General features: G+C 44.4%; 1 protein-coding gene and 1 pseudogene across 1 annotated transcript in view; both read right to left on the reverse strand.

Moving 5' to 3' along the window:
- LOC127049179 (uncharacterized) overlaps window positions 1-27,908 on the reverse strand; it is a 419,610-nt gene that overhangs the window by 48,351 nt on the left and 343,351 nt on the right. The window lies entirely within an intron of this gene.
- Window positions 1,596-26,908, reverse strand: LOC127050083 (amine sulfotransferase-like; annotated as a pseudogene).

A 27,908-nucleotide genomic window follows, 5' to 3' on the forward strand; every position in this document is an offset into this window, starting at 1 on the left:
ATGAAAAGCTAATAACATACTCTCACAGAATATCAGACCATCCGGAGAGAAAGAAGGGGGAACACCCCCTTTCAGTCAATGTGGCTCCTCTCCTTTGGGGCAGTGAGGCCTAGCAGCCACAGTCTATGGACCTGCTCCTGTGTTCAGGGCAGTGAGGCCTACTGGCCAGTCTATGCAGCAGCCCTTGTATTCAGGGCAGGGAGTCCTAGTGGTAGGCACAGGGAGTGGTAGGGAGACCTGGGCCTGCCCTGCTCTAACAGGTCCTGATTCAGGGTCCCAGGGAAACAGTAGCCCTGGTTCTGGCTTCAGGCTTCCTATTTACCATTGATTCCTCCACAGCAAGTGTCTTTCCATCTCTCTGATCCTCTGTGGGTACCCAACCTCCATAGTCTGGGGCTCGATTGGATTCCTGACTGGAGCCTTTAACATGCATCCACTCTCCTCCAACAGCCAGCCCTGACTGAACTGAGCTGCTCCCTTTTATATACTGCTTCTACCTGGAGTATACCCAGCAAGGATGAGAGGGTGTGGCCTCCTGGGCCCAAAGTGAGTGGTTAACCCTTGCTGGGTCAGTGCGGGGTTGGTACACCCCATCACATATACTGATCAATGATATTATTGTCTGATGTGAATACAGGGGACAAATTCAAAATAACAAACATATTGGAAATTATGTTACCAAAATGTCTGCTAGGCAGGGCAGGGCTGAAGTGAATGTCAGCTCTGATTAATGTAGTAAGCTGTTGGGTAATATTGTTAAAGGAACAAATGAACCTTAATATCTCTCTGAATGGTCCAGGAAAGGGCTAGATATTGGAAAGCAGTTTTGGGAAAATTCAGGACTGGGAGTGTGTTTGGGTCACTGCTGCATGTGGTAATTAGGTGACTCAGACTAGAGCAGGGTGGTTGTGTCATAGGCAGGCGGCTGCAGGGCCGGCGCTTCCACTAGGCGATCCTAGGCAGTCGCCTAGGGCAGCAGGATTTGTGGGGTGGCATTTTGCTGCCATCAACAGAAATTTGGCAGCAGGGGGTCCTTCCACTCCAGGTCTTTGGCAGAAATTCGGCGGCACGTGCTCCACTCGCTCCGGGACCCGCCACCTAAGTGCCACGAAGATGCAGAGTGGAAGGACCCCCTGCCGCTGAATGCTCAGAGGAGGAGTGCTGCCGCCTAGGGTGGCAAAATCCCTGGTGCCGCTTATGGGCATCTGGGGTCAGAGTGCTGAACCAGGGCTGCACAGCAGATACTCAGGATACTGCATGTTTGTCTGCTGGCTGTTGGTATCCAGGCTGTCAGCCACAGCCTCAGGGCAGTTAAGGCATCCTGGTTTATAGGACATCCTGGTTTATAGGACATGTAGGGATACAACCACTGACTGGCCTGGATTGCACCCCAGAACATGACAGTATGTAACACCTTTTCATAGCTGAGAACTGGGGTACTATGGTGATGTGCAAATACATGTAAGAAGTAAACATTTTTGCACGTTTAAAATCTTTAATTTGCATAGAATGATGGATTTTTATGAACATTGGAGACAAAAACTTATTTTCATTCTCTTTAGTGCACTTTCACCTCTTTCCAACTGGAAACCAGCCTATATGTTGTCATTAGTATCCCAGTTGAACGTGGAAGACAGGTCTTTCATTTTCTCCTTAAAAACATGGTCAAACCTTTCGTTCTGTGCCACAGTCATTGTGTTCATCCAGTCTCCAACGGTCCCTTGGGCAGGAGACACAGAAGAGAAATTGGTTGTTAGATGCTCTGCTGCCACTTGGACATTTTATTATCATTTGAATATTGCTTGTGCAGGTAAGAGGCTGTGAATGCTGCTAGTTCGGTGCAGTTCCTTTTCTCCTCCTTTCCTTCCTCTCTCATCTCCCCAGAATGTAGTTCTCTAGGGCTTTGGTGGTACATTTCGAGTCCTGAAGGTGTGGGTAAACTACAGAAAAAACACCCTCCTGTTTTGTAAATTGGAGTTCTACATCTTATCTATGTCAGCAGCCTTATTAAAGAGTGCTGCCCATGTGATAAAACACATGCCACTGGCAAAAACTGTGACTGTGTTTTGTAGAATACAGCTGTGTCCCTGGGAAAATCATAATGGCCCAATTTTATTCTCAGTGTAACTTCGTCTGCAGTGTAACTAATTTGATGCAGTATTTTTAAACAATGTCACTAATTCTGTTTTAGGAACCAGTGGTTTTATACATCTCAGTTATCATCTTCCTGTACTAATTTATTTCACTGCAAATTTTAGAAGAAGTAGTTACTATTAAGAGAAATGAGCTTCTCTGAACGTTCTTTTCAGGCAATGCTGTACTAAATGGTAGGCAGTGGTTCTCTAACTTTTCCATACCACAGTGCCCACCACCATCTGGCTAGGTCCCCCCCCATTCAGTAGTATAAGAAGACCACAAACCCCTGACACTTTTTTCTCATAGATCAAAAGAAAGCTGCACTACTTTGCTCAGTGCAATACATTTAAGATATTGCATTGAGCAAAGTAGTGCAGCTCTCTTTTAATCTGTGAGACGTGGTGTCTGATGCATTGTTACACAGCAATACAACCTCACTCAGCAGTCTTAGTGCCTGAAAGCCACCTGTTTTCTGGGGATGTAAAGTTGTGATTGGAAGTCCTAGACAGCTAGCTTCAACACATCCTATGCCAGGATCTGCAGGATTAAATATTTATTAGCTTTGGCTGCTTCTGCCTTACCTTTGGGAAGAAAATGTCCTTTGCCTGGTTCCAGGAGATTGCCTAGCATGGCATCTGTGATATAGCATAGCCAGAGGGCAGCAGGAGAGTGTTTGCAGGGAGCCTTATTCCCTGCAAGGGGAGGAAGGTTTGCTATAGATTAACTAGAGCACCTGAAGCCAATTAGAGCACCAGCAGTCAATCATGTGATAAAAAACCCTGCTTCAGTCAGACAGTGTGGGAGTTGGAGCAGCTTGAAGGGAGCAGTTTTGAAGAGAGACAAAAGGAAAGTTTGGAGGGGTGCTGTGGTGGGCTGAGAAATCCAAAAGAAACTCTAGGTAAGGGGCGCCTGGCTTATGTAGAAGGAGGGCAAGAAGCCCCTTGTCATAAACAGGTAAGTAAGAGTTAATGGAACAGAAGTACTTCATATCTCTTTTGCCTGTAAAGGGTTAACAAGATCAGTAAGCCTGGCTGTCACCTGACCAGAGGACCAATCAGGGGACAGGATACTTTCCAATCTTGAGGGAGGGAAGTTTTTGTGTGTGCTGTTAGTTTTTGGTGGTTCTCTCTGGGTTCTGAGAGTGACCAGATGTGCAACCAGGTTTCTCTCCAATCTTCCTGATACAGGTTCTTACAGATTCAAAATAGTAAGTACTAGGTGATAAGGTGAGTTAGGCTTATGTTTGTTTTCTTTATTTGCAAATGTGTATTTGGCTGGAAGGAGTTCAAATTTGTATTTTGCTGAAAGGATTTTAATTTGTACTTGAATACTTAGGCTGGGAGGGTATTCCCAGTGTCTATAGCTGAAGGACCCTGTAACATATTCCATCTTAAATTTACAAAGATAATTTTTACTGTTTTTTCTTTCTTTAATTAAAAGCTTTTCTTGTTTAAGAACCTGATTGTTTGTTTTTTTTATTCTGGTGAGACCACGGGGGACTGGGTCTGGATTCACCAGGGAATTGGTGGGGAGAAAGGTTAGGTTAATTTCTCTCTGTTAGGATTACTTTCTCTCTCAGGGAGAGTCTGGGAGGGGAAGAGAGAAGGAGGGAGGAATGTGAATTTTCCTCCCTGGTTTAAGATTCAAGGAGTTTGAATCACACAGTGATCTTCCAGGGTAACCCAGGAGGAGAAGCCTGGGAGAGGCAATGGTGAGGGAAAGGGATTACTTTCCTTGTGTTAAGATCCAGAGGGACTGGGTCTTGGGGGTCTCTGGGTGAGGTTTTGGGGGGACCAGAGTGTGCCAGGCACTGGAATGCCTGGTTGGTGTTAGCACTACAACTACTAAGCTGGTAATTGAGCTTAGAGGAATTCATCCATCTTTTGGATGCTAAGGTTCAGAGTGGGGGAACTATACCATGACACCCCTTCACAAGCTGAAGGGCAGGAGAGGGAAGTAGCCCAGGGGAAGGAACCGCTAGTTCAAGTGGTTCACCACAAACCTCAGGGCCCCTGGGTTGGGACCTGGATAAGAGGGCAGGCTCAGGTCCCTCCCTCTCCACTCCCCTCCTCAAGGACACTAGTGGGGTAATTAAAATACTGATTCAGAGGCAAGCAATGGCACCCTGTACCTTCCCCAAAGAAGAGAAAGCACGAGACCCAGCATAACAGTACTGGCAATTTGCCACAAATCATAGTTTGCCCTGGGATCAGTTTTCATTTGATCAAATGTAGCCTTTTCCACAACAATGTCCAGCTCTTTTTCATTTAGCTGCTTTCCTAAGAATTTGCAGATTCTCAGCACAGCGCCTCTGACATCCTGAAATGAACATTATTTCAAAGTAAGTTTCCTGAATTCCAAAAATAAAAACTAAATAAATAAAATGATAGCGTAAAGGATAATGGGATACTTAAATAAAGGGAAAGTGAGCACATGGATATAGCATTAAAGGATAAAGATAACTTCTTATTTGAGACCTTTGTTACACTAATAAAACTATACCAGCAGGATCTTATAAGAGGGATAAGGCAAATCGCCGAGTTTATTGCAAATACAACAGGATAGTACTGACAGCTGTTAAAAGCATTCACTCACACAACCATTCGCACAAGTTCTGCAATGATCACTTATAGTTACCAGCCTTCAGTTGCTCATGCCAAGTCACTGGCCAGGTGCCCTGGACACAAGGTTGGAGCTGAGCCATTGTCAGATGCGCATCTGAAGCTCCTGGAGGGTGGTTGCAGAACCAGATTCAAAGATCACAGTCCCCAGGCTCTATTTTTATAGGTTTTTTGGTTTAATGTAAGTCTATGGGAATTGCTCTGTCATGATTGAGAGAGCCATCAATCAGCTTGACCGGCGGATGGTACATTCATGACGGCAAGTGTTACGCGTATGTCATCTTTTATTTTTCCTTGATGCACCTTGGGCAGATTCCAGCTTGCCCTCTCGGGATCATCCGGTTTCCTGCATTATTTTTAGCCAACAGATAGGTGTGAATCTTCTTTGAGTTTGGCTGGTACTATTTCCTGATCGATCATTTACCTGTCACAGACACTCACTTCCACTCACCCAGCATGCTTACAATTCAATGTTTTCACATTCCAGTTAAACATGTTTGATTTACAGGTTATTCTGTTTTCTCTTCCCCCTTTACATTGCCAAAAAACACGACTACAAGATTTATATAGGCACAATCAAAATTCCAAGGGATGAAAGGGTTAGTGGTAAAACCGCACTGTTTCCCAAAGTCCTTATCACCCCCTGGTACAGACTCTCTGTTTTGTTTCTGTAGGCCTTAGATAATTAGTGTTTTTGTCCTTGGGTTAGTTATAGCAATTTCTGTAACAATTTACAGCAAGGCTAAAAAGACAGGCACACATCCAATCATTTAACTACTCCTTTCTATTCACATATATATATATATATATATATATATATATATATATATATATATATATATATAAAATTAATATCTATTCCAACACCTTAAGTCTTACTACACTACTTCATAAGCAAGATTTTAATTCACTGCAAGAGGCTATAGCAGCATTAAAAACGGACAGGTGACTAGCAAGTTAAGCCACTGCAAATTCCTTCATTAACCAACCCATTCTCATGGCCTAATCAAGAGAGAGAGGCTCATTTCTGTGACTGATTACAACTGCTAGCACCATTTAAGACAAAGGTTGTCATAATTTTCTGGCTAACTGTATTTTGGTCTGTCTGTGGCAACCTATTTTGGAAGCAGAAGGACCCCTGTTATGTCCTTTTCTGGAGTCCACAATTCAAGAAGGATGTTGATAAACTGAAGAGGGTTCAGTGAATAATCACAAGAATGATTAAAGTATTAGAAAGCATACCTTACAGTGACAGACTCAAAGAGCTCAATGTATCAATGGCTATTAGTCAGGATGGTCAGGGATGGTGTCTCTAGCCTCTGTTTGCCAGAAGCTGGGAATGGATCACTTGATGATTACCTGTTCTCTTCATTCCCTCTGGGACAGCTGGCATTGGCCACTGTCGGAAGACAGGACACTGGGCTAGATGGATCTTTGGTCTGACCCAGTATGGTCATTCTTATGTTCTTATTTAATTTAACAAAGAGAAGGTTAAGAGGTGACTTGATTACAGTCTATAATTACCTACATGGGGAATAAATATTTATTAATGGACTCCTCAGTCTAACAAAGAAAAATATAACACAATCCTGGGGCTGGAAGTTGAAGCTAGACAAATTCAGACTGGAAATAAGGGTTACATTTTGACCAGTGAGGGTAATTAACCATTGGAACAATATGCCAGGGGGTCATGGTGGATTCTCCATCAGAGTCAATTTTTAAATCAAGATTGGATATTTTGCTAAAAGATCTGCTCTAGAAATTATTTTGGGGAAGTTCTGTGGTCAGTGTTATACAAGATGATCACAGTGGTCCCTTCTGGTGCTGGAATCTATGAATATAGATATCAGGAGTTGGACCTCTTAATGGGAAGGGTCTTTCCTCGCTTTGTTAATCAGTCTTGCTGCTACTATCAGCATGCTTCCTGCTGAAGTCAACTGAGAGGATGCTGCTGCATTGCTACCTATTTAGCTAAGAGGTGCACGCAGATACTCCTGACCTTATTTATGAAGTCAGATTAAAATCAGTTTAAAATGGATTTAGTTGAACCAGAACAAATCCATGTATGGACACTGAAAGTAGTCTAAACCTGACTTCTGCTAAGCTAGGTGAAGTTGTTAAGGAGTTAAAAGCTAGCTGAGCTGGTAGAAAAGTGAAAAACTAATTTCTATAAAACAATTGAAATTTTGAAGTGTTCTGTACTTTTCAGATTTCACATAGGTATCTTTAATGAAAACATCAAAATATTTATTAAAATATTTTATTTACTAAAAATCTAGTTCTAAATAGTGCAATAAAATATTATTTTTCATTAAAAAAATTACATGATCTTCAATTTTGCAAAAAAATGACATTTTGACAAAACATCTTTAGTTCTGAAAGCAGTTTGAGAAGTTCTAAAATGTAACAAAACTTCTTCTTTCCCTTTAGGATGCCTCGTGCGATGGGTTGTGTAGCAGCCATCCTGCTATGCAGAAAAGGAAATGAAGTAAAGTAAGATTATTCTCTTTTCTAACTGTACTCACATCCAGCAGATATTCTTCACCAGGAAGCAAATGATACCTCTTGTGACTAAGTGAATTAGGCTCCTATGTGCTATTGAATGTCCGTGGGAGTTAAGCAGCTAACTTACTTTGGTGCTTCTGAACATCTCACCCCACAGTTCTGATTCTTCCATCCTTACTCACACTGAGAAGTACTTTTTCAAGTACTTGCATTGAAATCAATGAGAGCAATGTACCTTACTCTGTGAATTCAACGCGACTCTTCACAGAGTAAAGTATAGCTCAATGTGAGTAAAGGTGGCAAAATCTGACTGAAAAATTGAGGCATTTTATTTATGTTTCTTTCAGATATAAACTGATTGACTGGTCTCACCTTCTTCTTCTCCTCATAGTAAGGAAGAGAATATTGAAGTCCTCCCTGTGGGTGGACCAGCCTCTGATGTGATCCAGCCAGTACTTATTAAGGAGAAATATGTTAGAAATAAATGTTAAGGATCTCAAACCAACAAACCATTCAGTTATTGACATTTTTGCATCCTAATACTCTCACAAGCATGGCTGCAGAATCAATGGAGCAGACTTCCTTTTTTCAGCTTCTCTTTGCTCTGCTGTTGGGATGATATTTGGGCTTACAGAGACTTTTTCAGTTCCTGTTTTTATTCACAGACTTATCCTGGATTATCTTTCACTTTAAACATGAGATAAAGGCCAAGCCAAGTCCATCTTCTAATCTAGGGATCTGAGGACAAGTTTTGTTTTTTCCACAGACAGACAGACCGTTACATGATAACTAATACACATTGTACTGTTACCTCTAGAATCCACTGGCACCATAGAATGGTACTTGCACCCAGCACAACATATTTGCACTTTTGTCCTGGATTATTTACTTATGGATAATATTTTCCATTACTTTTGATGGATTAGTGATCACAAACGTAGAATTAAATTGATAGATTCATAGATTAATAGATTCTCTGGCCAGAAGGGACCATTGTGGTCATCTAGTCTGACTTCCTGTATAAGGCAGGCCATAAAACTTCCCCCAAATAACTCCTAAGCATATATTTTTAGAATAACATCCAATCTTGATTTAAAAATTGTCATTGATCGAGAATCTACCATGACCCTTCATAAATTGTTACAGTGGTTAATTACTCTCACAGTTAAACATTTATGCCTTATTTCCAGTCTAAATTTGTCTAGCTTCAACTGCCAGCCATTGAATTGTATTATACCTTTCTTGATGGATTGTTCCACATGTAGGTACTGTGACAAAGTTCCTCCTCTACCTTGGTGGGTCCTGCGCTTATTGGCAGATTTGCTCACCTCTCAGATTCACCCTGTGAGTCAGGAAACAGATAGAAGTCACAGTTCAGGTCAATTCCTCCTGTGTTTGATCAGGAGTTGGGAGGTTTGGTGGGAACCCAAGCCTACCCTCTACTCCGGGTTCCAGTCCAGGGCCCTGTGGACTGCAGCTGTCTAGAGTGCCTCCTGGTACAGCTGCATGACAGCTACAACTCCCTGGGCTACTTCCCCATGGCCTCCTCACAACATCTTCTTTGTCCTCACCACCGGACCTTCCTTCTGATATCTGATAATGCTTGTACTTCTCAGTCCTCCAGCACTATGCCTACTCACTCTCGGCTTCTTGCACACCTCTTGCTCCCAGTTCCTCACACGCACTTCCTCTCCTCTGGCTCCCTGGCTTCCCTTTGGCCTGACTGGAGTGAGCCCTTTTATAGCATCAGAGGGGTCTTAATTAGAGTCAGGTGCTTAACAGTCTCACTTGACTCTTAGCAGGTTAATTGGAGTCAGGTGTTCTCATTAGCCTGGAGAAGCCTCTGCTCTGGTCACTCAGGGAATAGAAAACTGCTTATCCAGTGGCCAGTATATCTCCCTTCTACTACTCTGCTATTCCCAACCGGCCTGGGTCGATCACAGTACTTACAGACTGTAATCAAGTCATCCCTTAAACTTCTCTTTGTTAAAATAAACAGATTAAGCTCTTTGAGTTATTGCTAAAGGGCGCATTTTCTATTCCTTTAATCATTGTCACGGCTCTTCTCTGAGCCCTCTCCAATTTATCTGCATCCTTCTTCAGTTGTGGGCACCAGAACTGGACACCAGGGCCAAATACAGGGGCAAAATAATCATGTCAATGTTGATCCTCAGGGTGAAACTAATCTCTTCCATTCCTCTCTGTCATTTGATACTACTTCCAACTGCTCGATGGTGTTATGATCAACTATTCTGACCTCCCTGAAAAGGGTTCTTTTTAAGGCCTTTTGGGCACCATCATTTCCTAACCCAGTTGGTTTCAATTTGACAGCTTTATGTGGGACTCTGTGTGTTGGCATCTGAAGTGCATGCTCCATGTATGCCCAATACTTCCTTCTAATTCTAGTGGAAATAAACTGCTGCCTGGTGATTTCTACGATATATTTATTGGTGATGACGTCTCTCCATTCAAGGTCCAGAATCTTTGTAGGCACTTATTTTTGAAGGCATCTAATTTTCTGTTTAACATTTTAGTAGATCTTTAGCTATCAAAGCCATACGTTAGCACTGAGACGTTTGAGTTGAAAATTCTCAGTTTTGCTTTGGTACTGTATATCTTTGATGTCCATATGTTGTTGAATTTAGTGAATGAGGTGGACACTCTTCTTAACCTTGATGTCACCTTATTCTTGATGTTCCTGATGGCTAGAATAGTACTGCCCAAGTAAATGGATTATTTCAGTTTCTTGATGTTTTTGCCTTCTAATATGAAGTTACTGTTTGACATGTGAGTTTCAAGGTAACTGATTCTGAGCCCTGTTTGACCTGCAGATTTTGCCAGGTTGTCTGTCTTTGTTTGTAGCTTTTCTAGGGTATTGCTCAGTAGCTTCTCAGTCTAAGCCTTCCAGGCTTTGGCATCTCTGTACCAGTTTTTGTGTTACTAATACTTCTTCATTATCTTGTCTATGGAAATGCCAAAGAACAGCAAAAATAAAATGCAGCCCTGTTTCACATAAGTGTCGACAATGAACCACTCTCTTGTCAGGTTGTCCACTCTTATAGAGCGTACCTTGCATCTCTGTACATGGCCAGGATGGTGTTGAAGGTTTAGTTGGAATTTCACAGGACTGAAGAATATTCCACAATACATGTCTATGCAGGCTGTCAATGATATCAGTTATGAAGGAAACCTGGAATTCAGTGAATTGTGCTAGTTGTCTGACTTAGTAAGCACCCTGGTCCCTTCTAGAGACATACACAAAGAACCATGGAATTTGACACATGGCAAAACAAAAGAAGAAATCAATTGCATCAGCATCAGTTTGAGAGTCAGGTCATTTGTCCAAGGTGCAAGGGCACATCAAGCCCAGGATGACAGGAGCAACCAAAATCTTTGCATTGCCAAACGGAAATTAAAACGGAGAAAGACCAACTTTAAACAGAACACAGCAAAGTAATCAATAATATAAAACTGAAAACAAAAGTGTGCTCTGAGAAATTCCAGCATGAACTATGGAACAGATCTAGGGTGCAGACAGAGGCAGGTGAGATAGAGATTGGACTTGAAGAAAAATGCACTGTCCTCTGAGACAACATGATTCAAACTGCAGCAGTCACAACCTGGTATCAGCACACACAGAGCAAGTATTGGATAAGCCAAGAGACCTTGCATCTCAACAAGGAAAGAAAAGCACTGAAAGGAAAACTCCTGAATGCTAAGACAAACGAAATATTGGAAAAAGCAAAGGAAAAAGGAGAAGAAAGCAGACAAAGCAGTGAAAAGGTGTGGACTTTTCAAATAAGAAATGGGCCAATAAAAAGTCAAGATGAAAAAAGGCTTACAACTGAGGCGTAACAGAATGACAGATGGGCAGAGCATTTCAGACAAGTCCTCAACAGAGTCAGCCCCAGCTTAACACCAGATATTGATGAAACGTGAACATAATCTACTTGGCATTAACACTGATGCAACAGAGATGTCAACAATACAGGCTGCAGTTAAGAAGCTGAAAAACAACCAAATGGCAGGACATGATCAAATCACAGCAGAAAAGCTAAAAGAGCTTGACCCTACAATCCCTAATAAAACTGACAGAACTATTCCAAGTTCTATGGAGAAGAGACCCCTCCTGACAAGTGAAAACATGGAATCGTTGGCAGAGTACCTAAAAAGGGTGATCTCACTGACGGCAATAACTGGAGAGGAGTCACACTACTCTCTGTAAGGAAAATCATCTGTAGTGTGATTCTACACAGGACATAAGAGGCAGTGGATTCAAAGCTTAGGGGAGAAGAGGCTGGATTCAGGGCCAAAAGATCCTATGCAGATGAGAGAGTCACCCTAATTACCATAACAGAAGAATGTGTAGAGTTTATTTTACTATGCACTTAAATTTTCAGTGTTCCATAAACTGCCTTAGTGAGAATGTTGCATTGTCAGAGATATTAAGAGAGAACTCAGGAGCTGGAGAGGTTACAGCTGAGTCTCTTGGCTCTTTGGAAGGTATAAGTAGTGGTTTGGGATTGCAGGATAGGCATAACAGTTGTGGAACACTACTAAACCAGAAAATTTAATAGAAAACTACTTCTGTGTGTTCTCTGCATAGCGCTCAACCTTATCTCCTCACCTGTGTTATCTGAGCACCTAAGTGGAGTTGAAATGTATTGAAATCTTCATGGTTAGGTTTCAGAGTGAAGAACCAATTGAGATACACAAGACAACTTGCACTTTATTGGTGCAATGCATGTACCTATGCTGCTCCCCTGGACAAGGGCCAGCTCTAGGTCTTTTGCCGTCCCAAGCAAAAAAAATTTTTGGCTGACCCATCCTACCTCAGCCTCGGGCTCTCACCCCTCCCCGCACCTGTGCCCTCCCCCACCTGCATCCCCAGCCCTGGGCGCTCTCTCTCTCTCTTCCCCCGCACCCACCACAGCGCTGGGCTCTCCCTCCCACCCCATCCAACCCATACCCCCTGCCGCCCCAGCGCTGGGCTCTCCACCCCACCCCACCCCACCCACACCCCCTGCCGCTCCAGTGCTGGGCTCTCTTTTCCCCCCCACCCACACCCCCTACTGCCCCAGCCTTGGTCTCCCCCCACCAGTGCTGACTCCATCCGCTCCCCCCTCACCTCCAGCCAGTCTGGCGCTGGCAGGGTTGGGGTAAGCAGTGGAGCTCCCAGGCTGTGCCTCAGCCCAGGGTCCCTCCAGCTGGGGCTCCCACCTCCAGGACCAGTTGGGACCCGGAAGGGCAGAGGAGAGGGGTGAGGAGCCAGGGCAGGGCAGCCCCAGAGGGAGCGGAGCCCCAGAGAGCAGGATGCGGGCCCTGCCCTCTACAGACTCCCTGCTGCTTCTGGCCGCTCTGCCGCAGTCTCTGGATGGCTCAGGCTGCTTCGCCACAGCAAGAATGTCTCCCACTTGAAGCCCGCCTGGCCCAGCCACAAGGTGAGGGTGCTGGTCTCCTGTGGCTATGTCATAAACAGATAGTTAAGGGTTAATGTCTCTTTCACCTATAAAAGGGTTAACACCAGTAACCTGAAACACCTGACCAGAGGACCAAACAGGAAACAAGACTTTTTCAAATCTGGGTGGAGGGAAGTTTTGGGTGTGAGTTCTTTGTCTTGGGTCTGACCCTCTCGGCTCTGAGAGTGATTTTTCTATCTCCTGGCTTTCTAATCTTCTGTTTCCAAGTTGTAAGTACAAGGATAGTAAGACAATAGGTTTATATTGTTTTCTTTTGTATTTACATGTGTGTAGTTGCTGGAGGGTTTTGAATTGTATTCTTTTTGGATAAGGCTGTTTATTCATTTTTTCCCTTTAAGCAATTGACCCTGTATATTGCCACCTTGATACAGAGACTATATATTATGTCCTTTTTAACTCTTTTTATATAAAGCTTTCTTTTAAAGACCTGTTGGAGTTTTTCTTTAGTGGGGACTCTAGGGAATTGAGTCTGCAGCTCACTAGGGAATTGGTGGGAGGAAGAAGTCAAGGGGAAAATCTCTTTGTGTTAGATTTACTAAGCCTGACTTTGCATACTCTCTGGGTGAGGGGGAGAGATTAGATCTCTCGGTACTTGTGTTTCCAGGACTGGAAGCAGAGAATCTCCTAGGGTCGTCCAGGGAGGGGAGCCTGGGAGGAAGTACCAAGGAAACAAGGGGAGGGGGTTATTTCCCTTTGTTGTAAGACTCAAGGCATCTGAGTCTGGGGGTCCCCCAGGGAAGGTTTTGGGGAGACCACAGTGAGCTAGGCACTGTATAATTCTTAGTTGGTGGCAGCAATTACCAGGTCCAAGCTGGTAACTAAGCTTGGAGGTTTTCATGCTAACACCCATATTTTGGACGCTAAGGTCCAGATCTGGGAAAAAATGTTATGATATGGTGTGCAGTGGTGTGGAAAGATAGAAGCCAGTAGGAATGTTATATTTTCCTTCTCTGCTAGGGGCTTTTAAGCAGAGAGGGTTTGGTTTTAAAAGGAGCCAGAGAGAAAATTTTTTTCTGTTCTCTCCTGGCAGTAGCTTGCATATTAAGCAAGGAACCATTAAGGAACTATTAAGGGTCTTTTGTGAGATAATAGCACTCCGATTGTGAGTCAAGTACCCAGCACAATACACATGCAAATAAAGTGTTTTTTCTGGTTTACTTTACATTTAAAAGATTAGCTAGAGGAAGAAAGGGAAAAAGGCACTGTTGCTAGGCAGACCCCAGGAGGCAACAGAGAACCTGCAGTTCAGACAATAAACACCGGAGGGCACCCCAACACAAGAAAACAGGAACCAGAATGTCACAAAAACCAGAAGCAGTACAGCTGGAAGCAGTGGAAAAACAGATAGAACTACTAAGAACACAAATGGCCAGAAATGAGGCAACTCACCAACAAGAGATGGAAAGGCTACAAAAACAAGACGACGCCAAAAATGCAGCCCACCACAGAAAACTACAAGAAGAAGAGGTGGCCCACAAAATGAAACAAGCAGAAGAAGAGGCAGCCTACCGCCGAGAAATGGAAAAACAACAACAAGAAAGGGAAGAGAGGGAAAAACAGAGAAAACATGAACTGGAGTTAGCGCAGGTTGGGCAGCATGCTCCAGCCAATCCTAACAACCCTTCACCAATTATGGTTCCACATCCTAAGAAATTTCCCACCTACAAGGCAGGTGATGACACTGAGGCCTTCTTAGAAAATTTTGAAGGGGCCTGTCTTGGGTACAGCATCCCTGAAGACCAGTACATGGTAGAATTGAGGCCAGAGCTCAGTGGACCTTTAGCAGAGGTGGCAGCTGAAATGCCTAAGGAGAAAATGAACGACTATATAAACTTTTTCAAACCAAGGCCAGATACAGAATGGGGATAACCCCGGATCATGCCCGTCAACGTTTCAGAACCCAAAAGTGGAAACCAGATGTGTCATTTCCCAAACACGCCTACTACGTTGGAAAGAATTATAAGGCCTGAATATCAGGAACCAATGTTAAATCCATAGACGAACTGCACCTCCTCATACAAATGGAACAGTTCTTGGATGGTGTTCCTGAGGACATAACACTGTACATACAAGATAGAAAACCCAAAAATCTCACCGAGGCGGGGGAGATTGAAGCCAAATGGATGGAAGTGGCAGAAAGCAAGAAAGCTACTGTCAAGGGGAACGAATACCCCAGAGGGCACACCGACAATAAACGCTACAACCGAGGGCAGCCAAAGACCCCACCTATAACCCAAGGAAAGCCACAGACACCCTATTCTTCCACCTCACCAGTCTCCAGTAACCCACCTCGACCCAGTGACCAGTCAGCTGGAAGATGCTTTAAGTGTAATGAACTGGGACATATCAAGGCCAACTGCCCAAAGACCGCCAACCGAGTGCAGTTCATTACACCACCATCACACCAAAGATCCCCAGGCCCAGATGCCTCTCAAATACCCTTGGAGCGAAGGAAAACTTTGAGAGTGGGCGGAAAGAAGGTTACTGCATGGAGAGACATGGGGGCACAAGTGTCGGCTATCCACCAATCCTTCGTCGACCCCAAATTCATCAACCCAAAGGCCCAAGTGACAATTTACCCCTTCATGTCACAAGCTGTAGACTTGCCTACAGCTGAACTGCCTGTCCAGTACAAAGGCTGGTCAGGAATGTGGACTTTTGCAGTCTATGACAATTATTCCACCCCATGCTACTGGGGGAAGACTTGGCCAACCAGGTGAAGCAGGCCAAGAGAGTGGGAATGGTTACACGTAGCCAAACCAGGCAAGCTTCCAGACCCATTCCTGTTCCTGAGCCGTCCACAGGGGCCTCATCTGTGTTACCAGAGACCCAGACAGAGGTAGTGGACCCGGATCCCATGCCAACAATGAAAACAGCCACAGTGCTTCCAGTCCCAGACCAGGAAGTGGAAAAGCAGCCAGCACCAGAACCGTTGCCAGCACTGACGACAGTGCTTGCAAATCCATCTTCAACCCCAACACCAGAGGGTGCCAGCGAGCCTGAACTGGCAGAAGCAGCAGACAGCCATACCCAAAAGGCTCAGCCAGAGCCTGAAATACCCTCAGATGCACCAGCGGAGAGCGGTTCACCAGCAACGGAAACAGCCCCATCACCTACATCGCTTCCAGAGGGACCAAGCCCAAGTCCACGGTCTGAGGAAGAACTGGTGACCCCAGCCTCAAGGGAACAGTTCCAGACTGAGCAGGAAGCAGATAACAGCCTTCAAAAAGCTTGGGTGGCGGCACGGAGCACCCCACCGCCTCTCAGGTCTTCTCACTGATCCCGGTTTGTTATAGACCAAGGACTTTTATACAAGGAAATTCTTTCTGGTGGACATCGGGAAGAATGGCAGCCGCAAAAACAGTTGGTGGTTCCAACTAAGTACCGGGGGAAGCTCTTAAGCTTAGCCCATGATCATCCCAGTGGCCATGCTGGGGTAAACAGAACCAAAGACAGATTGGGGAAGTCCTTCCACTGGGAGGGGATGGGCAAGGACATTGCCAAGTATGTCCGGTCTTGTGACGTATGCCAAAGAGTGGGAAAACCCCAAGACCAGGACAAGGCCCCTCTCCAGCCACTCCCCATAATTGAGGTCCCATTTCAGCGAGTAGCTGTGAATATTCTGGGTCCTTTCCCAAAAAAGGCGCCCAGAGGAAAGCAGTACGTACTGACTTTCATGGACTTCGCTACCCAATGGCCGGAAGCAGTAGCTCTAGGCAACACCAGGGCTAACGCTGTGTGTCAGGCCCTAACAGACATTTTTGCCAGGGTAGGTTGGCCCTCCGACATCCTTACAGATTCAGGATCTAATTTCCTGGCAGGAACCATGCAAAAACTGTGGGAAACTCATGGGGTGAACCACTTGGTTGCCACCCCGTACCACCATCAAACCAATGGCCTGGTCGAAAGGTTTAATGGAACTTTGGGGGCCATGATACGTAAATTCGTCAACGAACACTCCAATAATTGGGACCTAGTGTTGCAGCAGTTGCTGTTTGTCTACAGGGCTGTACCACATCCCAGTTTAGGGTTTTCACCATTTGAACTTGTGTATGGCCACGAGGTTAAGGGGCCATTACAGTTGGTGAAGCAGCAATGGGAGGGGTTTACCCCTTCTCCAGGAACTAACATTCTGGACTTTGTAAGCAACCTACAAAACACTCTCCGATGCTCTTTAGCCCTTGCTAAAGAAAACCTAAAGGATGCTCAGGAAGAGCAAAAGGCCTGGTATGACAAACATACCAGAGAGCGTTCCTTCAAGGTAGGAGACCAGGTTATGGTCTTGAAGGCACAACAGGCCCATAAGATGGAAGCATCATGGGAAGGGCCGTTCACAGTCCAGGAGCGCCTGGGAACTGGGAACTACCTCATAGCATTTCCCAATTCTTCACGAAAGCCCAGAGTGTACCATGTTAATTCTCTCAAGCCTTTCTATTCCAGAGACTTACAGGTTTGTCAGTTTACAGTCCCGGGAGATGATGCTGAGTGGCCTGAAGGTGTCTACTACGACGGGAAAAAAGACAGTGGAGTGGAAGAGGTGAACCTCTCCACAACCCTGGAACGTCTGCAGCGGCAACAAATCAAGGAGCTGTGCACTAGCTTCGCCCCATTGTTCTCAGCCACCCCAGGACGGACTGAACGGGCATACCACTCCATTGACACAGGTAATGCTCACCCAATTAAACCCCACCCTACCGGGTGTCTCCTCATGCCCAAGCTGCTATAGAACGGGAGATCCAGAACATGCTACAGATGGGTATAATCCGTTCATCTACCAGTGCATGGGCATCTCCAGTGGTTCTGGTACCCAAACCAGATGGGGACATACGCTTTTGCATGAACTACTGTAAGCTAAATGCGGTAACTCGTCCGGACAACTATCCAATCCCACGCACCGATGAGCTATTGGAGAAATTGGGACATGCCCAGTTCATCTCTACAATAGACTTAACCAAGGGGTACTGGCAAGTACTGCTAGATGAACCTGCCAAGGAAAGGTCAGCATTCGTCACCCATGCAGAGGTTTATGAATTTCATGTCCTTCCTTTCGGGCTTCAAAATGCACCCGCCACCTTCCAGAGGCTGGTAGATGGTCTACTAGCAGAACTGGGAGAATATGCAGTTGCCTACCTCGATGATGTGGCCATTTTTTCAGACTCCTGGCCCAAACACCTACTACACCTGGAAAAGGTCTTTGAGCGCATCAGGCAGGCCGGACTAACTGTTAAGGCCAAAAAGTGTCAAATAGGCCAAAACAGAGTAACTTACCTGGGACACCAGGTGGGTCGAGGAACCATAAACTCCCTACAGGCCAAGGTGAATGCTATCCAAAAGTGTCCTGTCCCAAAGTCAAAGAAACAGGTCCAATCCTTCTTAGGCTTGGCCGGGTACTACAGGCGATTTGTACCACACTACAGCCAAATCGCTGCCCCACTGACCGACCTGACCAAAAAGACCCAGCGAAATGCAGTTAAGTGGAATGATGAGTGTCAAAAGGCCTTTACCCAACTTAAGGCAACGCTCATGTCTGACCCTGTGCTCAGGGCCCCGGACTTTGACAAGCCATTCCTAGTAACCACAGATGCATCTGAGCGTGGTATAGGAGCAGTTCTCATGCAGGAAGCAACGGATCACAACTTCCATCCTGTCGTGTTTCTCAGCAAGAAACTGTCTAAGAGGGAAAGTCACTGGTCAGTCAGTGAAAAGGAATGCTATGCCATTGTGTACGCCCTGGAAAAGCTACGCCCATATGTTTGGGGACGGCGGTTCCAGCTACAAACTGACCATGCTGCACTAAAGTGGCTTCATACTGCCAAGGGGAACAACAAGAAACTTCTTTGTTGGAGTTTAGCTCTCCAAGATTTTGATTTTGAAATTCAGCACATCTCAGGAGCTTCTAACAAAGTAGCTGATGCACTCTCTCGTGAGAGTTTCCCAAAATACACCGGTTAAAAGATTGTCCATCATATGTAAACTACAAGACTTTTACATACTTAGTAGTATATGTAAAGGTATATGTGTTGTATTCATCTGTTGCTTCAAAAGTTCTAGGAAGAAATCACCGCCAGTGATGTTTCCCACTGTCTGATTTGGGGGGGGGGGGTGTCGTAAACAGATAGCTAAGGGTTAATGTCTCTTTCACCTATAAAAGGGTTAACACCAGTAACCTGAAACACCTGACCAGAGGACCAATCAAGAAACAAGACTTTTTCAAATCTGGGTGGAGGGAAGTTTTGGGTGTGAGTTCTTTGTTCTTTGTCTTGGGTCTGACCCTCTCGGCTCTGAGAGTGATTTTTCTATCTCCTGGCTTTCTAATCTTCTGTTTCCAAGTTGTAAGTACAAGGATAGTAAGACAATAGGTTTATATTGTTTTCTTTTGTATTTACATGTGTGTAGTTGCTGGAGGGTTTTGAATTGTATTCTTTTTGGATAAGGCTGTTTATTCATTTTTTCCCTTTAAGCAATTGACCCTGTACATTGCCACCTTGATACAGAGACTATATATTATGTCCTTTTTAATTCTTTTTATATAAAGCTTTCTTTTTAAGACCTGTTGGAGTTTTTCTTTAGTGGGGACTCTAGGGAATTGAGTCTGCAGCTCACCAGGGAACTGGTGGGAGGAAGAAGTCAAGGGGAAAATCTTTGTGTTAGATTTACTAAGCCTGACTTTGCATACCCTCTGGGTGAGGGGGAGAGATTAGATCTCTCGGTACTTGTGTTTCCAGGACTGGAAGCAGGGAATCTCCTAGGGTTGTCCAGGAAGGGGAGCCTGGGAGGAAGTACCAAGGAAACAAGGGGAGGGGGTTATTTCCCTTTGTTGTAAGACTCAGGCATCTGAGTCTGGGGGTCCCCCAGGGAAGGTTTTGGGGAGACCACAGTGAACTAGGCACTGTATAATTCTTAGCTGGTGGCAGCGATACCAGGTCCAAGCTGGTAACTAAGCTTGGAAGTTTTCATGCTAATACCCATATTTTGGACGCTAAGGTCCAGATCTGGGAAAAAATGTTACGACAGGCTAGTGGTGTGAACTGCAGCGGCTCCAGGGCGCTCCCCACGCACGACATGCTGTAAAATATACAGAAGCACTACAAGATTTTCCAATCTCTGTAGATAAAATTGTGCTATGTGCAGGTGAGGAGATGTTCTTGTTCCATTTACTTTTACTGTCCCTGTAACTTTAAGGACTCTTTCTGCATGGGAAATGGAGGTGAGCTATAAAGCAAATCAGGAGGAAGGTTCCTATGGATTGAGAGGTTGCACTGATGGAGCTCATGTGGTGCAAGCTCTGTACCATGCATCTGCTCATCTTATAAGTTTTACTGCAACAGAGATAAGGAAGCTGCAAGGGTGACTGTGAAGGGAGTCTCCTGGGAAGTGGGTGCACAGCACATGCCACCTTTCATGGGAGATCCAGGTAGCAATGTAAGATATTGGCATCGCTCCCACAAGGCAATTCTCACAGGCCAGCACTGCACACCTTCGGTGTGAATGACTTTCCATTTAGATTAAGGAAAGCAACACAGCAGGGCAGGGCAACCATCTCCATGAGAGACAGCTCAGTGTGAATCTCTGACCCTGGAAGATCCTTCCTCTTGAGCTGTGTCTGGCACAGTCCACCACCCCTATCCTTAGCAAGAAGTTTCCTGATGTTTAAAGATGCAGGAGACATAAAACATAAATAACGTAAGAGCTTGCAGTTACATAGTTACATACACCACCACAACAAAAACACTGTAATTTACAATATGACATGCAGACTGTAATGATCATAACCCATCACTAACGCCTCTTTTAGAGGGAGCTGTCATGATGAGGCAGAAGCAGCTCCATTTCTTGGCTCCATTTCAGAGACCAAGCACAGCAGTTCCATGAAAAATGGGTTCTCCCCTGAAACTGGACACTGAAGTCCTGAGGTCTTGATTGAACTTGTTTTCCCCTCTTTGGCTGGGTCTAGGGACATGGAATGGAGGAAGTGAGCCCCATCCCCACGCAGAGGAGATTTGCTTTTGGAAGGGTTGTTGTGGGGAAGACAGACAGTCTGGCCCTGAGGATTTAGACTGATTTATTGGTGAAAGCTACCAGTTTTCCTGGGTAATGTTAATTAAATTGTAAAAATAGTATCACCTACTTTTGCTCTCCTGTTCTTCAGATCTCTTGGAACTAAATAGTACGGCAGGTGAGTAGGAAAGAGACAAGGTGATGGACGATGGACATAATCCATATTATGTATGTTATACTCCAGCCATGACACTCTGTCAATTATTTTTATATTTTCTGTTCCATCTCGGTGGCCTTTGTGATAAATCAAGCTCAAAATATTCTGTGTCCACACAGTCCCTGGGAAAGAAAATAGCCTTATTTGAAACAGCTTTGATGCTAATTTTATGTAATAATTTGCCATAATCACAATCTCTTCAAAACTGTGTCTCATTTTACATTATACATGAAGTACAAAAATTTGTGTTAAAGGGAGTCCATAATCCAGCAGGGATGGGAATCCAAACAGCATTATACTTTTGTACATTTTAGTTTTAAAAAACCCATATCTGTCTATGTGCTGGTCAATAACTAAATCTTCAAATATTTGTACCTAGGGTATTCAGGTTCCCCACGGAAACGGTGATTAATACAGACAGTTTTTCTCCCTCTTATGTAGCCTCAGTGCTGCAGCATGGCTGTACATAACAGTAATAGCCAGTGAATTCACTGGCCCTATCCAAAGCATCCTGTATATTGTTGTTCTGAGAGTTTTTAAGTACCCCATTCCACCCCTGCAGTGGAAGAGCACCAGTGCTACTTCAGGCTTCATGGAGAAGGCTCACATTGATCTGTCCTTTCTGTGCATGTTACATGACATCTCAGCGATACAAGGAATTCTCTATTAAGAAGTGTCAAGGGTTCTTTAGTGGCCAGAATTGGTCAGTGTCAAAAGCTGTGTTACAATATTTAGTATACAATGGGGTAAAGAGTCCTTCTCTCTGAGCTTCTCACAGAGGAACTGGTTCTGCTACATTTTAACTCTTCAGCTGCAAGTAATTCTCAAAACTCTTTGGCTAGAAGTGGTGCTATTCTTATTTCAAGAAAATATATCACTGCAAAGTCTGAACAAAAATGTTGATCACTTGAGTACATGTAGTTGGTAGTTCGGCTTGAATAGTCTGTGACAGGACTGGGATCAATCTGCGGAGGGAATCAAGCAATCAGTCTTACCTGATTTTGGATAAGTAACAACAAATACATCACTGTCTCTGATTTCAAAATCCTCCAGTGAATCTATGTATTCAGGTGCTGTTATCCTTGGGGGCAGCTCGTTTAGGAAGAAATCACTTGAGAGCAGACAGCTAACAAAACTACCATTTATTTACAGACACAGAGCTCTCCTAACCGGCCGAAGGTGGCTGGGCTATCCCCTAATAATCTAACTCAGTTGCCATAGGAACAAAAACCATGACAACCAAATACAAAACATATTCCTCCTCCCCCAATAAGAACATCCTCTAAATAAAACACACACTAGACTAGAGAAAGAGGGTAGACTGCCTCCGTTCCCGGCTAAACCCTGGGGATTATTTTGCCCCATAACCATGGGTTCGCCCTAGCTAAAGATCCAGCCGATGAGGAGGCCTTCTGTCTCTAGGTGGATTACAGCGAACTTCTGGTGGTGTTGCACCCGAAAGTACCATGGGCTCAGGGTCCGCAGCACGAACAGGTGAGGAGGTGGTATCAGCTCATGCTGGGCAAAGGGGTATCTCAGCCGCCAGCAGTAATGGAGGAGAACAGTCAGGAACAGGTGATTCGGTGTCTCACCAGAAGAGGTTAAGTCAGACCACTCAACTGCAGATGTGTCCTGAGGACTGGCATGACCTGGCAACAGCTGATCTACATGTCGCCGCCAGGTAAGATTCTCTGCAGTCCGGACTGTGTAGGAAACAGGTCCTGTTTGAGTGATGATCGTGGCAGGAACCCATTTAGCTCTGGAAGTATAATTCCAAGCCAAAACTGGCTGTCCCAGGCTAAAGGTTCGGTCTTTTGCTCTGGGTGCCCATCTGATGACTTGATATTGCTGCTGATGTTGCACAATTTGTCGAGGTTCAGAAGGTTTCAGCAGATCAAAGCAAGTGTGCAGCTGTTGTCCCATCATTAGAAAGGCCGGGGATGCCTGGGTCGTAGCATGAGGTGTGTTTCTGTAGGAAAGTAAGAAGGTATCCAGATGCTTTTGAATGGAGTGTTGTCCCCTTGCTGATTTCAAAGCGTGTTTCATTGTCTGCACAAATCTTTCAGCTAATCCATTGGTGGATGAATGATATGATGCTGACAGGATGTGGTGTATCCCATTTGCCTTCATTAAATTTTGAAACTCCTGAGAGATGAACTGCGGTCCGTTGTTGCTCACAAGTTGTTCTGGCAGACTGAAACGACTAAAGAGTCCCTGTAGTTTTTGGATAGTACTCTCTGCAGTAGTGGACTGCATTATAGAGACTTCTGGCCATTTAGAATGGGCATCTACTGCCACCAAGAACATGCTTCCTTCAAGGGGGCCAGCGAAGTCAATGTGAATATGTTGCCATGGGTTTTCAGGCCAGTCCCATGAGTGTAGGGGTGCCCACTGGGGTGCATTCCTCACACCCTGACATGACATACAAGCTTTTGCCTTCTCTTCAATAGCACTGTCCAAACAAGGCCACCAAAAATAGCTTCGTGCAATTTCCTTCATGCTCACTATTCCACAGTGACTGGAATGTAGCTGTTCTAACATCTGTGATCTCAGTGGTGGTGATGGAATAATGACACGTCTCTCCTACAACAAACAACCAGATTGGACCGATAACTCCGTCCTCCTGGATATGTAGGTAACAAGGTTGGGTGAGACCGGAGAGGTTTGTCGAGATTTTCCATGCATCACCAGGTCCATAACTTGGGACAATACTGGGTCAATGCGAGTTGCCTTCTTTATCTGAGTAGCAGTGATGGGTGTATTCTCTACCTGTTCAAAGTAGAAGACTTCCTTTTGGGCACTATCTTGATGTTTGACGGGGAAAGGCAACCTTGAGAGCCCATCTGCATTGCCGTGCAGAGTGGATTTCCGATATTTGATTTCATATGTGTGTGCTGAAAGTGACAATGCCGAACATCGTATACGACTAGCAGCTAATGGGGGTATGCCTGTTTAGGGTCCAAAAACTGACATCAGAGGTCGGTGGTCTGTGAGAAGAGTAAACTTTCACCCAAACAGGTACTGACGAAACTTCCGAATTCCAAAAACAATTCCTAATGCCTCACGTTCGATTTGGGTGTAGTTAGTTTCTGCTTTGCTTAGAGTGCGTGAAGCAAAAGCAATAGGTCTCTCTTCTCCCGAAGGCATAATGTGTGACACGACTGCTCCCACTCCATAAGGGGAGGCATCGCAGGCCAATTGTAGGGGTAAGGATGGATCAAAGTGCATTAGAACATCAGAATTTAGCAATGCATCCTTAGCTTTTGTTAAATGCAACATCACAGGCTTCCGTCCACTTCCAGGCCTTGCTCTGCCCCAGGAGCTCATGAAGTGGTTTTAGCAGTGTGGCCAACTGTGAGATGAACTTTCCATAATAGTTCAGTAGTCCTAGAAATGAGCACAGCTGGCTTACATTTAAAGGTGGGGGGAGCCTCCACAATAGCTTTAACTTTTGCAGGGACCTTATGAAGACTTGCAGAATCAATGATGTGTCCCAAATATTCAACAGAGGGCTTGAAGAATTCACACTTGTCTTTGTGAACTCGTAGGCCATACTCTTCCAGTCTTTGTAGGGTAGCCTCTAAATTCTTTAAGTGATCCTCTTCATTCCTTCCAGTGACCAGGATATCATCCAGATAGCACTGAACTCCTGACAAGCCGCACAAGATCTGGTCCATAGCCCTCTGGAACAGGGCAGGAGCAGATGTTATTCTGAAGGATAGGCAACAGTATCGATAAAGCCCCTTATGAGTCACAATAGTCAACAGCTCTTGGGACTTTTCATCGACGTGCATCTGTAAATATGCTTGACTCAGATCAATCTTACTGAACTTTTGTCCCCCAGCCAGGCTTGCGAAGAGGTCATCGATGCGGGGAAGCGGGTATTGCTCTGCACACAACACTGGGTTGATAGTGACTTTAAAATCACTGCAAATCCGGAGAGAGCCATCTTTCTTCACTATTGGAACGATAGGAGTGGCCCATGAGCTATGTGTAACTGGTATTAGGACTCCATTGGTGACCAGGCGCTCCAGGTCTGCTTCAACTTTTGGCCTGATGGCATATGGCACAGTTTGGGCTTTCAGATATTTTGGTGGACTGTCAGGTTTAATGTTCAATGTCACAGTGAATCCCTTCATACTTCCCAAATCACCCCGAAAAACAGCAGCATGTTTCCTTAGCATAGGGGTTAGACTGGTTTCTTCTTTAGTTATCCAGTGCACTTCTGCCCAGTTCAGCTGAATCTTCCCAAGCCAAGATCTACTCATTAAGGCTGGGTAGTTACCTCTCACCACAAACAGTGGCAATTTAGCAGCAAAGAATCCTGTGGCACCTTATAGACTAACAAACGTTTTGGAGCATGAGCTTTTGTGGGTGAATACCCATGCATGCATCTGACGAAGTGGGTATTCACCCACGAAAGCTCATGCTCCAAAACGTCTGTTAGTCTATAAGGTGCCACAGGATTCTTTGCTGCTTTTACAGATCCAGACTAACACGGCCACCCCTCTGATAAGTGGCAATTTAGCAGCCTGTCCATTGAGCTCCACCTTAACATCAATAGTGCCCAACATGGGCACAGCTTCTCCTGTATACGTCTTCAGAACAGTTTTTGTTGCCTTAAGCAGAAGATGATGTAGCTTTTCTTTATACACAGTCTCGGAGACCAGTAAGATGGCTGCACCGGTGTCCAGTTCCATCCGTATAGGTTTGCCATCCAACAACGGGGTTACCCAGTATTCATGTGAGCCCACCGCCAAAGACAAAACATGCAGTGGCTCTTCCTCTTGCGATGAGGTGTCACCTTGATCATCCTGGGTCTGTTCTAGGGTATGCAGGATTCCTCTTTTTGTCGGCCAGACCACAGGCCTCTTTTTCTTTTGTTTACAGGCACACTCATTGTGTCCCTTTTTGCCACGGTGTCGACACACCAGGTCCTTACACCAGCATTCTGATGCCTCGTGACCCGGCTTACCACAGCGGTAACATTCTTGACTCTGCACAGTTTTGTGGGTAGGTTCTTGTGACACCTTTTGCACCCTAGGGGATGCACCGATGTATTGCGCCTTCCTTGTAGCCAGTTCCATGGAGACAACAATATCAACAGCCTTTTGTAATGTAAGCTGAGCCTCTGTCAGTAGGCACTTCCGTATAGCTTCACTGTACAGGCCACACACTAACCTGTCACGCAGGGCATCATTTAACATCTCTTTTAAATTCACAGTGTTCTGCTAGCTTTTTAAAAATTGCTACAAATTGTACAACTGTTTCATCTTTTTTTTTTTTGTCTCTTTTGTGGAACCGATATCTTTCAGCAATTACCAGTGGTTTTGGGGAAAAATGGGACCCCAGGAGTTCCACGATGTCACTGTAAGATTTAGTCTCAGGCTTAACAGGGTGTAGTAAGCTGCGTAGCAGGGAGTAGGTTTTAGCCCCTACAACACTTAAGAATATTGGCACTTTCTTCGCTTCTGTAATGTCATTTGCAATAACAAAAAGCTCAAAAGGCTCAGTATACACATGCCACTGCTCTATATTCTCATCAAAAGGTTCCAGTGGCCCGGTCAGAGTAGCCATGATTTTTAGTTTCACTTTCACAGTCAGTGCAAACAAGCAGTTTTTTTGTTTGTTTGTTCTTTACCTTGACTTCTACTTCCTTCTGTTACTGGAGCAGCACTGGAATCCCATCCTCCGTCGCCACTTGTTATATCCTGGGGGGCAGCCGGTTTAGGAAGAAATCACTTGAGAGCAGACAGCTAATAAAACTACCATTTGTTTACAGACACAGAGCTCGCCTAACCAGCCGAAGCTGGCTGGGCTATCCCCTAATAATTTAACTCAGTTGCCATAAGAACAAAAACCATGACAACCAAATACACAACAGGTATAACATGGCCTGGGTGGAAATAAAACTCTTTATGTTTGAACAAAAATTCTTCTGATGGCTCCATTGTTAACTCAGTTTCACTCCTATGTCAAGAATCTGCAGATTAAAAAACATTATTTTATATCATTTTTATTTTGGTGTTATCTATCCTTCAGGACAAAAATTTCAGTACAATATAAATAAAACAGATCTCCTCTTGATAGGAAAATATATTTTAACTAAAACAGCAAACTGAATGACAGTGTAGAAATGGCACTTTTAGGGACTGGCATGAAAACAGAATATCTTTTGCAGTTAAAAGTGCTGTGTAATACATTATCTTTGAGTTATTTACTTGTACAAGTGTCTGGTATTGTCAGGCACCAATATTGCTTTAATGAATTTTCTAACTTCACAGAATCCATGTAAATAGGCACTTAAACTCAGAGCTACTCGAGGAGCTCACCACTAAGTCCAGTGCATTCCATGAGCTATGACTTAGTCCTTGTGCACAACCAGAGTAATGAGGTGCATTCCAATTAATTTTGTGTCTGGTATTTTGTTCACACCATCTTATTTCTGATTCTCTCTCTTCTATTTCCCTGTTTAATATGTTTCCCCTAGTCCCTCTTGTCTAGTAACATAAGTTCAGCAAAATAGGAGAGAGGGAGTTTTCTCTCAAGAGTTTTCTTTGATTTTATTTTTGGCCACAATATTTTATAAGGTTCTTCACCTGTAAATCAGTGACATCATGCCACATATGTGCCAGTGGAGCATGGTTACATCCCTTCCAACAGAGACTAGAAAGACAATGAAATGGAAGTAAAATAACCTTCTAGAGGATTTCACCTCATATGTCTGGTACAGTATTTGAGTTGGAACAGATTTTAAGAAATCTCCATGTAGTTTACCAGATTAAGCAAACTGATATCCAGGCCTCTCTCTTTAAGGCTTTCCATAAAATGTCTTTTTTTTTTTTTTTTGTGGTATACAACTAACAAAGAAGAGTAGGTATGTGGGGGGGAAAAAAAGCCCTTGTTAGTGTCATTAGACAACATACAAGGCTCAATACAAATAATTGCACA

Source organism: Gopherus flavomarginatus, chromosome 4 (genome assembly GCF_025201925.1).
Source record: "Gopherus flavomarginatus isolate rGopFla2 chromosome 4, rGopFla2.mat.asm, whole genome shotgun sequence".
Lineage (NCBI taxonomy): Eukaryota > Metazoa > Chordata > Testudines > Testudinidae > Gopherus > Gopherus flavomarginatus.